The sequence below is a fragment of the Sturnira hondurensis genome, unplaced genomic scaffold (assembly GCF_014824575.4).
Source record: "Sturnira hondurensis isolate 20B ecotype Veracruz unplaced genomic scaffold, ASM1482457v3 Scaffold0015793, whole genome shotgun sequence".
Classification (NCBI taxonomy): domain Eukaryota; kingdom Metazoa; phylum Chordata; class Mammalia; order Chiroptera; family Phyllostomidae; genus Sturnira; species Sturnira hondurensis.
This window is the reverse complement of record NW_028088424.1, coordinates 195,695-210,280: the sequence shown is the minus strand read 5'-3', so window position 1 is coordinate 210,280 and position 14,586 is coordinate 195,695. Positions and strand designations below refer to the sequence as shown.

Below are 14,586 nucleotides of genomic sequence, written 5' to 3'. Positions count from 1 at the left end.
ATAGCCACTTTACTCATAATTGCTAAAACTTTAAAGCAAACAAAATGTTCTTCAACAGGTGAATGGGTGAACTGTGGTACATTCAGACAATAAAATATAACTCTGCACTAGGAAAAAATGAAGTATTACACCACCATAGACATGTACAAACTTTAAATGCTTATCACTAAGTGAAAGAAACCAATCTGAAAAGACCACACATTGTTAAGATTACAACCATGTACCATTCTGGAAAACGCAAAGCTATGGAGACAGTAAAGAGCAGTGGTTGCCAGGGGTTGTGGGAGTGTATGGGGGAGGGATCACTAGGTGGGGGACAGAGCAACTTGATGATGAATACATGCCATTATACATTTGTCAAAACTCATACAATGTGCAACACTGAGAGTGAATAGTAATGTAGGTTATGGGGTTAGTCAATGTAGGTTCATGGTGTAACACATGTACCACTCTAGGGGAAGATGTCGATAATCAGGCATGGGGGGAGTGCTGTGAACGGCTGAGGGCAGAGAGTATATGGAAAAATCTCTGTACATTCCTCTTAATTTTGTGTTAACTTTAAAATGTTCTAAAGTAATACAGTTTTAAGAAAAAGATAATGACAAGCTTTATCTGTCAGGGTTATTGTGAAAATTAAACTAGTTAATGTTAGCACTTTCTGTAAATAGTAGCCACTTGGTGTTACAGTATTTTTCCTAAGAAGCATTCCTGATGTTATTGTTGTTGAACAACAAAGAAAACAACAGTTTGGGTCAAACATATATTAAATTTTAGATATGACAGTGTTCTAAGAGTTTTCTCAGTGAGTTTCTTACCCCTGCTTACCTTCTACACGTGAAATTCTCAATATTTTATTGGGGTTTGCTTTAGGAAATATTAGTGATCAGTAAACATGGATTTGTATGTTCATAGGAGGCAAACAATAGAGACTAAATGACTAAAGACAAAATGTCTTGGCAAACTTTTGTGGTGGTGGTGGTTGGTGGTGGTAAGGATAACTCAGCAAAGCAAAGGAAAAGCTGCAGAACCAGATCTCAAGAAAAACCAAAAGCACATCTGTGGGGAGCAGGAACTACCTGTCATTGAGAGAAAGCATGTGGCTCCCTGTCTGAAAAGCTTACAAATCTCAAGGAAGTGATCTATTGGCAGCGAATGGCTTTGAGTAATTGTCCTCACTTTTTTGCTGTAAAGTATAATTGTCCTAAAATTTGGGGATGGAGACCAATAGAGGAAATTCCTGTTCATAAAATTTTAATATTCTGCACTTGGGGTTTACTTGGCTACTAGTGAATGATTAAGGATAATGAACTCTAGATGCTATTTGGCAATGATCATTTTTCCTAGTTACTGGTTGGAAAGATAGATTTATTTCACTTTAAATATTATTGATTATAAACTTGTCATGAGGTTACCTAGGGTGAAAGTACTGATGGACTTTTTAAAGATTAATTTTGAGTAGATGAAGGACATAATCAAATCAGTAACTGGGTGGATTTGGGTGGGGATGGAATCAATAAATACTGAAACTTCTAGTGGGCTGAATGTGTATAAAGCCACTTGAAGGGTATCCTTTGATTTCTGTCCCTCATTAGTCTTGCTAGCACCTGTCTCTGAGACATGTCGGGTGCCTAGGAGTTCTCATACTGACACTGAAATGGGTTCCAAGATGTGATACATTTTGTCAAAGATGCATGGGAGTCAGACTTCTTAGTAATCAATGCCGAATTGCTTCCTCTATAAGCTGAGCTGATGCCTTACTCTGGAGAAAGAAAGACTTTTTATAAGAAACTGAATTTATACAAAATTGACCAGGCTCTGTGTCTGAGCCACATAACACAAGACAGTCAGAGGCCACGAGGCCATGAGCCTCTGTATCATCAAGGTCCTTCCCACTCACCTTCCCACCCACCGGCAGTGTTAGTACCAAGGGCACGTTCCTTGGGTACAGCCATCCTTGTGTACAGCTACTGAGTAGGGCTCCTGAGCCCCTCTTCCTCCTCTAGCCCTGTTGTGGCAACTTCTTCGAGGAAAGCTTCAACGACCTTTATACAGGTTCCATCTGACACCATCTACCTTGGGCCATCCCATCCTTGCTATCTGTCCTAGAACCTTTCTGGAAGGGTGAAACACAGGGCCAGAAGTTCATGGACAATTACCATGCTTCCTTCCATTTCCTGGATGATTGTAGGCTTCTGGGTATGTCCCAGGGAATCAGCATAATGGTGACAGATTCGGTATCTGTCCTTCTATTGACTTCCATCCCTCCCTGTTTTGTTCCCTTGTCCCTCCCTCCTGTTCCTTGGGATCATTTTCTAAGCAACTATTTGAGTACAAGCCCTTCTCATGCTCTGGGAAGCACCTGGGCTAAGACAACCTTCCAAAATTGTCATCTGAAATAAGCCTACCCATCTTGCTTGCTTAGGTACCTAAAAATGATCTGATTTTCTCTCATTATACTTAAATTTTAAGCAAAGATTTGAATCATTCTGTTTTCTCATATCTGCATTCACACATAAAATAATATCACTTTTCTATAAGTGGCACTTCATGTTTTCAGAGGTTGGCTGTTTTTTAAAATATTTTATTCATTTATCTTTAGAGGGGAAGGGAAGGAGACTAGGAGAGAAATATCAATGTATGGTTGCCTCTCACGGGTCCCCTGCTGGGAACTGGCCTGCAACCCAGGCATGTGCCCTGACTGGGAATCGAACCTTGTTCCTTTGGTTCATAGGCCTGCACTCAATCCACTGAGTTACACCAGCCAGGGAAACTGTTCTATTAAGTACTTGAAATTGAGTTCTTATTGTTCTGTAATTTTAGCACAAACTTCCACGAGAATCTATAGCTTGTCTGACAAATACCCAGGACATGAGTTGGCTCGCCAACCTCCTGAATAAAGCAATAGAGTTTTATTGTTCAATGTCATTGCTAACACAACAGTTTCTGATGGTTTAGAAGACTGAACAGGGAGGAAGTAGTGGTTTGTGGACAAGGATGAGGGAGAGGGTCTTGTTGAAGAAATTATAACCCCATTTATTACCAGATTTCACTGACGGTGCATTTGTCTGAAGACTTGCTGTCATTAACATTCCAGGTTTCTGATATGCCTAAGTGTCTGGCATCATGCAAGGTCCTGCAGGGAGAGAAAAATAATAAATGTTTTCAGTCTTCAGAGAACTTGCAATTGATTGGAGGAAGAGTTATTAGAAAACAATGTTTGAGTGTAAATAAAATCAAGGTCAAAACTACTTGGAGAGATTAAGTTATCTATAATTTAATAATAAGAATACAATGAGTGGAGATCAAATTTTGCCCAGAATTTGCAGAAGACATAAGCATTAAGTTAGGAAATGGCCAATTCTGTCTGGTAGAAAGCTTAAAGAAGTTCTTTGAGGCAGTGCCAAGAACATGAACAAAGAAATGGAAAATCATTTATTTGGCCATTTTCACCACTTTGTGCTAATCATTCTACTTGGTGCTAGGGATATAATGATGAATAAGACACACTCAGTTCCCACCCCTAGAGGCCTTGGGGGATGTGTAAATGAGCTTGGTCTGAACTGAGCCAACCTCCTATGGGCAAGCGTCATTCTGAGTAGCTCCCTGAAAGACAAAATAAAGGAGATGTTGATAATTTTATAAAAAATGTTTTATAAGTTTTTAATTTTGAGGTATAAAACATTTGTGCCAATTAAGGATAAAAGTTCCCTTTTATCATTATCTTACATTCCAACTCTATATATGTTTCTTTCTCTGAAAAAATAAGTTAATAAGCAAACAGCTGTGTTTTTGATCAGTAAATTCTTATATATTTTTTCTTTCCTAAGAAATAAATAAGGACATTATATATTGATATTCAGGACTTCTCATTTATTCTTTCCTGATCAAAATCTCAACAGGTGCATATTTCTATCTACTAATAAAAGCCTTTTCAATAAGTCTGGCTTTAGGCTTTAGATAAATATTAGTTTAGGAATTTCTCAAGCACATTTATGCTCACATTCTGTCTAATTACTGCAATTTTTCAACCTCTCCTTTCAGATTGGTGGTGAAATGAAGAGACTGGATACAAAGTGATGAAGACTACTTAGAAATATCACAGAGCTTAAGCCCCCTCTTATCATATATGCAGCCAGATTTTGAACAAGTACCTGAGGTAAAATGGGGAGTCATTGAAATGAGCACTCACACACTACTTCATCACAGTTGAGGATTTAGTGGGAAATCCACCTGCCTCCTTAAATTACCTGTACTGACATTGCTCCATCTTATGTATTTCAAAGACGGGAGAGAGACACAGAACTGACCTGGTAGTCATTTTATAGTGATGAATATTGTCTCTTTTTGAAGAGCAAAGAGAAGTAATTTGCATGGATTGTGGTTTCCTGACTCCTGATTACATGACACAGAAAGCTGTCTGTGTGGAAAATTGATTTCAAAGCAGTCAGTGGCTGTATCTAACATAAACTTGATGAGTAAAATAAAAAAGGCTCTGACTATGTCAAAGTACATTTTTAAAAAGTTTCCAGCATAAAGGCCCAGGAAAAACTTCATTCTGATCTGCTCAACACAGTGACTGGCATCTTAGCCATTGTCCTTTCATCAACTAGTCTCATTCTCTTGTTCACAAACTAGGGACAGGTCACGCCAAGGAGTGAGAATTGCCTCCAAGTTCAAGCTCAGTTTAACTTTTATTGAGGGTCTGCTATATTTCAGGCACTCTGCTGTACCAGAGGACATAAATGCATCAACTTATTCATTTAAAAATATTATTGAGCATAGCTATGAAACTGGACCTACAATCATGAATAAGAGAAAATCCCTTTAGAGCTGAGATTCATTCTAATGAGAGAGTCCAGCTATAAGAGTGTACAGGCATGTTAGGGATACAATTTTGGGCATGGCCCTTATCCTCTAGAATCTGGTAGCCCAATGGGGGAAGTGAATACATATCAGAATAGGAAAAACCAACTGGAAATGGAAGGAGCCAGAAAGCCAGGAGTCTGTGGTCAAGAGCCATTTTAAATTCACATTGCCTTATAATTCTTTCTCCTTTGGTTTTTGTACTATCTACTTGCCATGCAGTGACATTGATTATACAGGCATTTACAGTCTCTTTCTGTGATTTGCATATAATTGTATAGTCATAGTAAACATTCTTATTATTTCTACACTTTGCTGTTGAGTATTACATAGAAATATAGGGAACCAAACAAAGTCTTGATATGTAGATGTCCAGGGAGCCCTCATCCCTCTAGAGACTTTTCCAGATCTAATAGGTTGGTGCTACTTATTCCAAGATGGTATAAACCCACAAAAGCAAAGATAAAATGACCTGATAAGACATTTGAATTCAAACACCTCAAGATCAGGGCCACACTTGCAGACTTGCTCTTGGCACCTCTCCAAATACAGCTATCTTTGCTCCTAGCCAACAAATTCTGCCTATAACTCCTCCTCTTCTTTTCTGGGAGAGAATGGGGAAGGATGCATTGTGAAAGAGGCATGGTAATTTGTGTACTTGTTTAAGCATTAGTCAAAGCTGAGCCCTTCCAGCTAAGCCAGGGACCTTTCATTGCCTCCCCCACAAGTCCACATGTATCTTGAGGTCCGTAAAGATTCCTCATGGTCTTCAGATCAGCCTGGTCACCATCCTCTCTGATTTTCCCTGGAAGGTCAGTGGGACAGTGGGTCCCAGCACACTAGTCCCTAACTCCACCTCCCATTTCACTTTTAAAAAAAAGCTGGGCGGAGAAAAGTTTAAAAGGAATTCTGCAAAAAACCTACTAAAAAATCCTAAAAGCATGTCATATCTAATAAGTAACAGAGATGGTTTCGTTTCTATGACACGTTCCTTCTCTTGTTCTCTCTCTGTGATTTTTTAATAAATGCTCAGGCAGTTTATTAACTGTGGCACCAAGTATGTTTTTAAATAATTTTAAATTAAATTTCACAGGTGTGCTTTCTGCACACTTATTCTTCACTATGTGCTACCTAATTGAGGGAAGACTGAATGTAAATGCACTAATGGCCTCAGTGAGCAGAAGGCTGGTCCAGGCTGTGGCCCAACATTAGACCTACTCATAACCCGCCCTTCCTAGGTGACGTGGCCAGGTGGAATGTGATGTTGTAGACCCAGAAGTAGCGTTTTCTTGTTTTTTGTTTGTTTGTTTGTTTGTTTTTTGGTTGTTGTGAAAATTGTTCCTCAGAAGGAAATAGCAAAATATTTTTCAACACGCTATTCTGAAAAAGAAAGCAGATGTTTTTAAGTGAGCAGCTATGAACTAGTAACAAAATTAAACATGGAATTTCAATATAGATCTCAAGGTGCTCTGACAGAGATGTACCTGAAGCAGCAGGCCCTATCTCCTATGAGGATTGGTGGACAAAGCCAGTTTGTATTTGGGCTATTGAGGATAAAGTTACAAAAGTAGCCTAATTAAGGAAGAAAGTATGAAGCTGGGCTGGTATAGTGATTAATAGCAATTTGATACACCATAAACTTTTGGGATTTTTTTTATTTTATTAACTTAGACTTTATTTATTTATTCAACTTGGCATACATTTTTAGTATCTATTCTTTGCTAGGGACTATGCTGGCAAATAGAGTGATGAACAAAGGAAGCTCTATCCCCCTTAGCTTTCAATATACAAACTAAGTTTAATGAAGGCATCTTCTGCTTGGTTACAATATGAGAAGACATGTCAGCAGCCATCCGCAAAGAGCAGTGCTGGGGAGAGCAGGCAGAGAGCTCTGCTTCCCTCTAAAATGACACCCCCCTCTGTCTTCTGCTTTCTGGGTCCTCCTGTGCTTGCACTCATCTTAGGGTAGACAGGTCCAGGAAAATGCAGTGCTAGTCAAGGGGAGGGACTGGCAGCCAGGTTGAGCCCTGTCTTAAATAATTATGCTTGGACTGTAGAGGTTGGAAAATCCTTGGGTTATATGCAATCACGAAGAAACTCATTATAGATATTAACCAGAAATAGTGTTGAGGAATCATGCATAGTGGCCCATACAATAAAAACTAACAAAGCTTTATAATTTATAGTGTTACCTGTGATAGTAAAAAGTCACAAATGCCTGTGAAGTTGAATCACAATCTAATTTACAAATAAGAACAATAAAGCTTTTTCCAATTGGCCACTTGTTAATGGCAGTGCCAGGCGAAGACTTCTGTCATACCCTTGGGTTCTATCCACCATGGATATCCACCTTGAATATTAGTAAATTACTCTGAAATACAAGTATTAGCTTTACTTAAGTTTCCCATAGTGTCTGAACAGTGAGAATTTCTTACTGGTATACTAAACATCTCTTGAGAAATCTTGTGAATGAAGGTGTGAGAACAATTCTGCTGAGTTAGAAATTAGATTCCAATGGTGGTGTTCAAGATTACCATTTCATTCTTTCCTGAGAAGTGAGAAAGCATGAAACAAAGTGACAGGGTCATTATTTCCAAACCTCGCCATTTGTCTGGGCTACAGGAATATTTGCCAAGTATAAATTTAACATAATGGGGCCCTGGCTGGCGTAGCTCAGTGGATTGAGAGCGGGCCTGAGAACCAGACGATCGAGGTTCAATTCCCAGTCAGGGCACATGCCTGGGTTGCAGGCTGGTTCCTTGCAGGCTGGTTCCTTGCAGGCTAACTACCAGCAGGGGACGCACAAAAGGCAACCATACATTGATGTTTCTCTCCCTCTCTCCTTCCCCTCTAAAAATAAATAAATAAATACAATCTTAAAAAAAATAAAAAAAATAAATTTAACATAATGGGATTCATTTTTTAAATTATTTTATTTTTCAATTACAATTGTCTGTATTTCTCCCCCCACTCCCCCCCTCACCCCAGCCAATCCCACCTCCCCCCCTTGCTTCCACTCTCTCCCTTGGTTTTGTCCCTGTGTCCTTTATAGTAGTTCCCTAAAATTTACTATACCTACAGTTCTCCCCACTGTCCCCTCCCCCTCCCTTCTGGCTATTGTTAGATTGTTCGTAATTTCAATGTCTCTGGTTATAATTTTTCTTTTGAAATAAAAACTCCTCTTTGAGGACAAAATGCTGAGGTTTTTGACTGAGAGTAAGTTAATTTTCTCCATAGGTCTAGCTACTTGCATAAATAAATTGGAACTCGGAAGGTCCCAAAATGAATAAAATGTACCGAATTTTTCAGACTGTAAGACACATTGGACCATAAGACATACTTAGGTTTTAGAGGAGGAAATAGGGAAAAAATTTTGAAGCAAAAAATGTGGTAAAATATTTAATAATGTAAATAACATAGGCCACCACCCCCCTAGCAACAGTGAGCCACTTAAGCTATATTTGGACTATAAGACGCTCCATTTCCCTCCCACATTTGGGGGGGGTAGGGGCGGAGTGCGTCTTATAGTCCAAAATACGGTAATTTGCAAAAAAAACCGCCAACCATGACATGTCCCTAATTCTTAAAGTGATACCGTCTTCCACATTATTTATTCAGCATCCCTGTATGTAGGGTGTGGATAGCCCTCTGCTTGTTGCTTAATACATTCATTTTCCTGTATGAGTCTCACAATAATCCTGCCAGAGGGGTAAGGTGACATGCCTGTGGTCATAGTCAGTAAGGGGAGTCAGTAAGGGAGCTTGGATGACACCGGGGGCTGTATGGCAGGCTACAAACCTTCAATATCTGTGGTTTTAAAATTTGTCCTTCAAAGGTTCTTTGGGACACTGAAGGGTCAACTAGGAACAGGGTCAGGGCTATTCACCTGCTTTTTGTGGAGCATCTACTACCTGTATCTTTTTTATATATGGTGGGATTCTTCAGGTTTAAAGCTCACAAAATGTACAGCATTAACTCACAAGGAAATGCACAAAGAAAATGCAATTTCTTTATTTGGTCTATATTTAATTGAGTCTCCATTAACAGGCTTCAATTCATCTTATGGCAAGCAGAAAAGAGAGAGTTAAATAAGTGTCTAGAAGGGTTTAAATTTAGTTCAATATAAACAATTTGGTGTGTGTTTTTAAAAAGGTGAGGTGGTTCAGAGATCTGCCTTGGTCTCTCTTTCCATCCTCAGAGGACCTCCAGGTGTGTCAGGGGAGGGTGTATGACTTTCCTGTCCACATCCAGTGCCATGCTCCCTGTTGGCTGGGGTACCAAGCACCCAGATATTCTCCAATGCTTACAGCAACTTGGAGTTTACTCTCTTAGCTCCAGCATGCTTCTGACAAAGCTTCCTGGCCAAAATGGCCTTCTTCTCTTGTTACAACTCTTCTGAGGTCTGGCTGTGATTCTCATTTGTTACTTGTCCAAGCAGCCAGCTCTGCAGTCTTTGTTGAATAAGAGACACCTCATCTCCAGGGAGAGGACCCTCTCTGGCTAAACTGGCTGATTATACCAAGTCAGACAAGAAGATTTCCCTGCTAATCTTAATGAATCTACTCTCAGAAAAGTTGTCAGCAGGAGATCTTCTTATACATAAAACTGAAATGATTGCTCCTCCTCAGTAAGTAAATCAGTGACTTGACTGTATCCATAAATTATATGAATCAAAAATTGCAGAATGTTAGTACTGCAAAGTGACTTCAAGGCCATATATGCCCTTCCTCCCTGCCTTACAGAATATAGAACCCAAGGCCCAGAGATTGAAGTGGTTGGCCATGATTATATCATATAGTGAAGTAAGAGCCTAGAACCCCTTCAGGTGTGACTTTTAAGTCCCTCCCACCATCCTGCCTATCAGTTATAAACTGTCAAAGTGGCTGAGTTCTGTCCGTAGTGCCTGGGCAAGGAAGTAATACAAACATCACACCTTTACAAAGTTAAACTGTCAGAGAGAATAACTGCAATTGTTTGGGCATATACCAGTTTTCTATGCAATCCTTTAAGTCCAAAGAGATCAGCCACATTTCTATGTAACTGATTTGTCTTTAAGTCTCTTATGTATTCAGTACATAAGAGGAGGAAATGGAAGTGCACAAAGCAGCTAAAAAGATTTTTTCAATTCTTTATTTCTACTCACTGTAGCTTCAAAATAATGCCACTGTGAAGGAACACAATAGGAGTATTTCATCAGAAAATATGCAATGAGAACATAAAAAATCTCTTTCTCAAGTACTAATCTGTTGCTTAAATATTGTGTCTCTGATTTTCCAACCAGTGAATTACCCAAAATCAAATGTAGAAGTGATTATTTTGGGAATGAGACACTATGCCCAAAAAGGGTGGAGTGGGAACTTTAAAAAAACAAAACCAAATGACTAAGAAACAGGAAAGTGTTCTAGATTAAAAGTGCCTTTTCCCCTGCAGTGCAGACTACTGGTCCTGAGTTCCTATAGAAAACAGAGCCTGAGGCAAAAATTTATGAGCGGTGTCTTTAAGCAGGAGGGCAATAAAGGAAGAGGAGCAGGGAAGGGAGGCAGAACTCTGGGGAGGATGGGGGAGTCTGAGGAAGTTTGTATAATTCTGTTTTATTCTCCAGATGCGCACAGTTGTCTGGACTATGTGATTCTTTAATGATTTGTGTTGCTTCCAATTCCATGTCTGTCAGAGATCAGAGTCTACCCCACTGGGCATCAGAAACATCTTGTTTCTCCTGGGTTGGGCTACCTGCCTTTCCAGGAAGCTCTAGGAGAAGTGACCTGCTCCAGTGGTAAAGAGGTATGAGGATCAGTCACTAGGGACTGCTATGGATTGAACTGTGCCTCTTTCAAATGTTGAAGTCCTAACCCACAGTAACTCAGAACCTAACCTTATTGAAAAACAAGATTGTTATGGATGTGATTAGTTCAGACGACGCCATACTGGAGTAGGGTGGGGCCCTAATCCAATATGACTGGTGTCTTTATAAAAGGGGGAAATATGGACACAGACATGCATAGAGAGGGACAATATGAGAAGACACAATGAGAAGAACATCCAGAAGCTAAGAAATAGGTGCCTGAGCCATTGGAAGCTTGGAGAGAAGCATGGAACAGATTCGTCCTCATAGCCCTCTAAATGAGCCAAACCTGCTGAGACACCTTTGATCTTAGACTTCTAGCCTCCAGAACAGTTAAGATAACAAGTATTTGTTGTGTAAGCCACATGGTTTGTGGTACTTAGTTACTTTGTTAGGGAATTAATATAGGGAACTTCCCATTTCCTGCCTCTATCCCACAGTACCTTTCTCCTAGCCTTTGCCCAATCTTCCCTTCTAAAACTGAGGTGTCCTCAAACAGCTTCATTTGTACTGTAGTAAGGTATTGCTCCTCTCCCAGAAATTTTATACATTATTCTGAAATGTAAATTTTTGTCCCTTGTTTTGGGAAGCAATAAAACATGGGAGTCAAAGCATAGATTTGGCAGTCAGATAGAACAGCATTTAATCCCCACACCCTGTACAGATTTGGTAAAGAACTATGAACTTCTTGTCTGTTAAATGGGGCAATAATGTTCCTCATTTTGTAGGACTGAGTTTGTAAAAGTAAAGCACTTAGCACAATTCCTAATACATAAACACCTTAATTAATGAGAGCTAGTAATAATAATAGCTATAATAGGAACTTCAGACGTAGAGGAGCAGGGTTGGGAGAGTGTTCCTACAGTCTTTTCGGCTCTCTGGAATTAGAGTAGACAGTTGTTTGCTCAGTTGTGTAACTCTAGAGTCACATGCGTAGTCACCATTAAGCCAAATAACTACATGACACCTATGTGCCTTGGAGAGCTTAAGTAAAGATAAAATTTTAACATTGAAAAGAAAGGGTTTCATATGCCAAAAAATGTAAGTGATACTCAAGAACCAGGTAATCTCCCCTTCATCTTTCAGAAGGGAAGAAGAAGCAGCAGCAAATATAGGTCAGGTATTTGGAGTTGGCGATATCCAACAGTGAGGTCAGAAGACATAGCCTTCCTTCAAATTACCCTGGTAACCCTGTGCCAGTGTCTTAGTCTCTGAGTTTTAGGTTCCTTAAATGTATGTTATAATGGAGCATGGTATGGTTATTCACAAATATACTCACCCCTCTTTTAGGGATGTTTATAATTCTCCACCCCAATAACATCAAACTTGTCCCTATGACTTTCTTTGACCAATAAAAGTCAGTGGACAAGATGGCCATGCTCTTGGGCCTTTTTCCACCTCTGTTATCATGAAAGCATTTGTTGGAGTGAAGTTTCTGCTTGCCTTGTCCTGAGTGTCAATGATAAGAAGTTCATCCTCATGTTCTAAGATGGGTATGGACCGTAAGCAATGAACTAGCTTTGCTGCTTTAAGACACTGAGAATTAGGGTTTCCACAGTACAACCTAGCTCAACAGGATTGATGCAGATGAGGGTCAAACATCTGTGTCATGGAGCTTTTGACAAAGAACTTGGCAAATACACAGTTCTACAATTATAGGACAATACTTTAGGAAAAAGAAAGAAACTTTCATTTCCATGACTTATTTTCTACTCCCACTGCCCAAATTAAGTGTGATTAATAACTAAATGTTAGTGGAGGAAAGAAAAACAACCAGCCAAACTTCCTTATCTCCAAGTAGGCAGGAAAGGAGTAGATACAAAACAAAATTATTCACAACTGATGTAAAATGAAGCATATTGGGAGCTGTTTAAGTCAGGCTTCCCTCCTACCTGCTATCACAAGTCTCTAACTTTCATTTTGCCTTTTCTGCAAATTTCAAATGTCTAAAAGAGCAAAGAGTCATGCCTCTTTATATTTGAAAGGAAATCCATCAAATATGCACATGAAGTCACAATGTTCTAGGCAAAAGGAGAAAAAGGAAGGGTGGAAAAAATGGAAGGAAGAAAGGAAGTAGGAAGGAGGAAGGAAGGGAGGATGGAGAAAAAAGGAAGAAAATGCAGAACTGATTATTTAAAAGGCACTCATTGTTACCTACAGAGCTCACAATATGCATTGTTTGTTGTGTAAAGAGTAATATGGGCATTTTTTTATCCATGTGGTAAATTCACCAAGGATCCTAGAAAAAAATGGAATGATTTCCATTTTGTTGTCTTAATGTAAAGTGTTAGCATGATTCATATATATATCTCCCAAAACACAATTGGCCTAGTATTTTACATTTATGTTTACATTTCAATAGTGAGTGCCCCAAACTCTGGAATTCACCTCAACCAGACTAATGAAACCACACAGAAGACTTCTCCCAGAAGTATCTAATTTCTCCGTTGTATACCCTGCTTTGTTCCTCCCTGCTTCACTCTAGATGAACAATATTAACTCACAATTTTTTTCTCCAAGTCTCTGAAAGGGTGGAATTGCTTTTCTCTCATGGAAAAAAAAATGACTTCCACTTGGCTTGCGCCTTGCTGTAAACGAGATTTCAATTGTCTTAAAACAGAGACAACATCATGTCTCCTTTCCTTCCAATTCTTTCTGAGTTATAGATTTAAATTAAAAGGAGATAAATGATAATAACATTAAACAGGAAGACTTCTACTAGGAAAATTGAGCTAGAGGGGTCTGGGATGAAAAAGCTGAAGAAATCATAGCTCAGAGATGGTCTGTTTTAGGACATCAGTCAGTCCTGGCCAGTCAATTTGGAAATGTGCCACTTTTGGGAGGTGTGAGACTTTATTGATTTGAGTTCCTGAACCACTGTACTGTCCTATGTCACTATGGAAACAGTAAGTAGATCAGTGGTTGCCAGGGATTAGGGAGGAGAGAAAATTAAATAGGCAGAGTGCAGGGGATTTTTAGAATAGTAAAACTATTCTGTGTGATATTAGAATGTTGGACACAGTTTCTCTCAGTGAACTGTAAGGTGAACTATGGACTTGAGGTTATGGACTTGAGAACCATGTCCTCCTCCTATGCCAAGAATGGGACACTGGGCCACACCTGCCTACCTCCAGGTGGCCCGAGGCACCATGACCCAGAGGAGCAGGTTGAAAAGATCCTATGGCAGCACCATTTCCACCAGCTTCATCCTCAGACAGGTAGCAGCTCTTATTTGGAAAATGAGACTTCTGGCCAAGATGGAGGCATAGGTGGAAAAACTGTGCCTCCTTGCACAACCAATTAAGTTTAAAGACAACTAAGATTTAGTAACAAAAACACAACCAAAACAGACAGAAAATTGAACTGTATGGATCTGACAACAACGAACTATGCGGCTAGTCTGGTAAAGGGGGCGGCATCAATGGCTGGTAGAGAGGGGTTGCTCAGGAAAAAGTGGCCAAACTGACCCAGGCATGTAGGCAGTGGTTGGCAGATCCCAGGCTTGGGGTAGCAACAGGCAGACCCAGTGAGAGCGCGAGGTGGCTGATTGACTGCAGTCACACATTCACACTCAGAAAAACTAGGCAAAGGAGTGAGCAGTGAGACAGGCCACACAAACCAGGGCCCCAGCTATGGAAACTAAAGCCTAAAAGCACCAACTGGAAAAACTTTGGGGGGTCAAGGTGCTGGGAGAGGCTCCAAGGATCACAGAGAGTTTGTTGGAGAGACCAACAGGGTCCTGAAGGGTGCACAGGCCCACACACCCAGGAACCAGCACCAGAAGGGCCAGATTTGCTTGTGGGAAGCAGCAGAGGGGATTGAAATCCAAAAGAGAGCAGAACAAATGCCATTGCACCTCTCTGACCCTGCCCCCACATACA

At 40.0% G+C, this 14,586-nt stretch overlaps 1 long non-coding RNA gene across 1 annotated transcript; it reads left to right on the top strand.

Annotated features, from left to right (window-relative positions):
- The first annotated feature begins 4,442 nt into the window (after window positions 1–4,442).
- LOC119000592 (uncharacterized) lies at window positions 4,443–14,244 on the top strand. The gene is made up of 3 exons (XR_005069350.1): window positions 4,443–4,453; window positions 10,537–10,542; window positions 14,140–14,244. It is a non-coding gene; the product is annotated as an uncharacterized LOC119000592 (long non-coding RNA).
- Window positions 14,245–14,586: the final 342 nt, after the last annotated feature.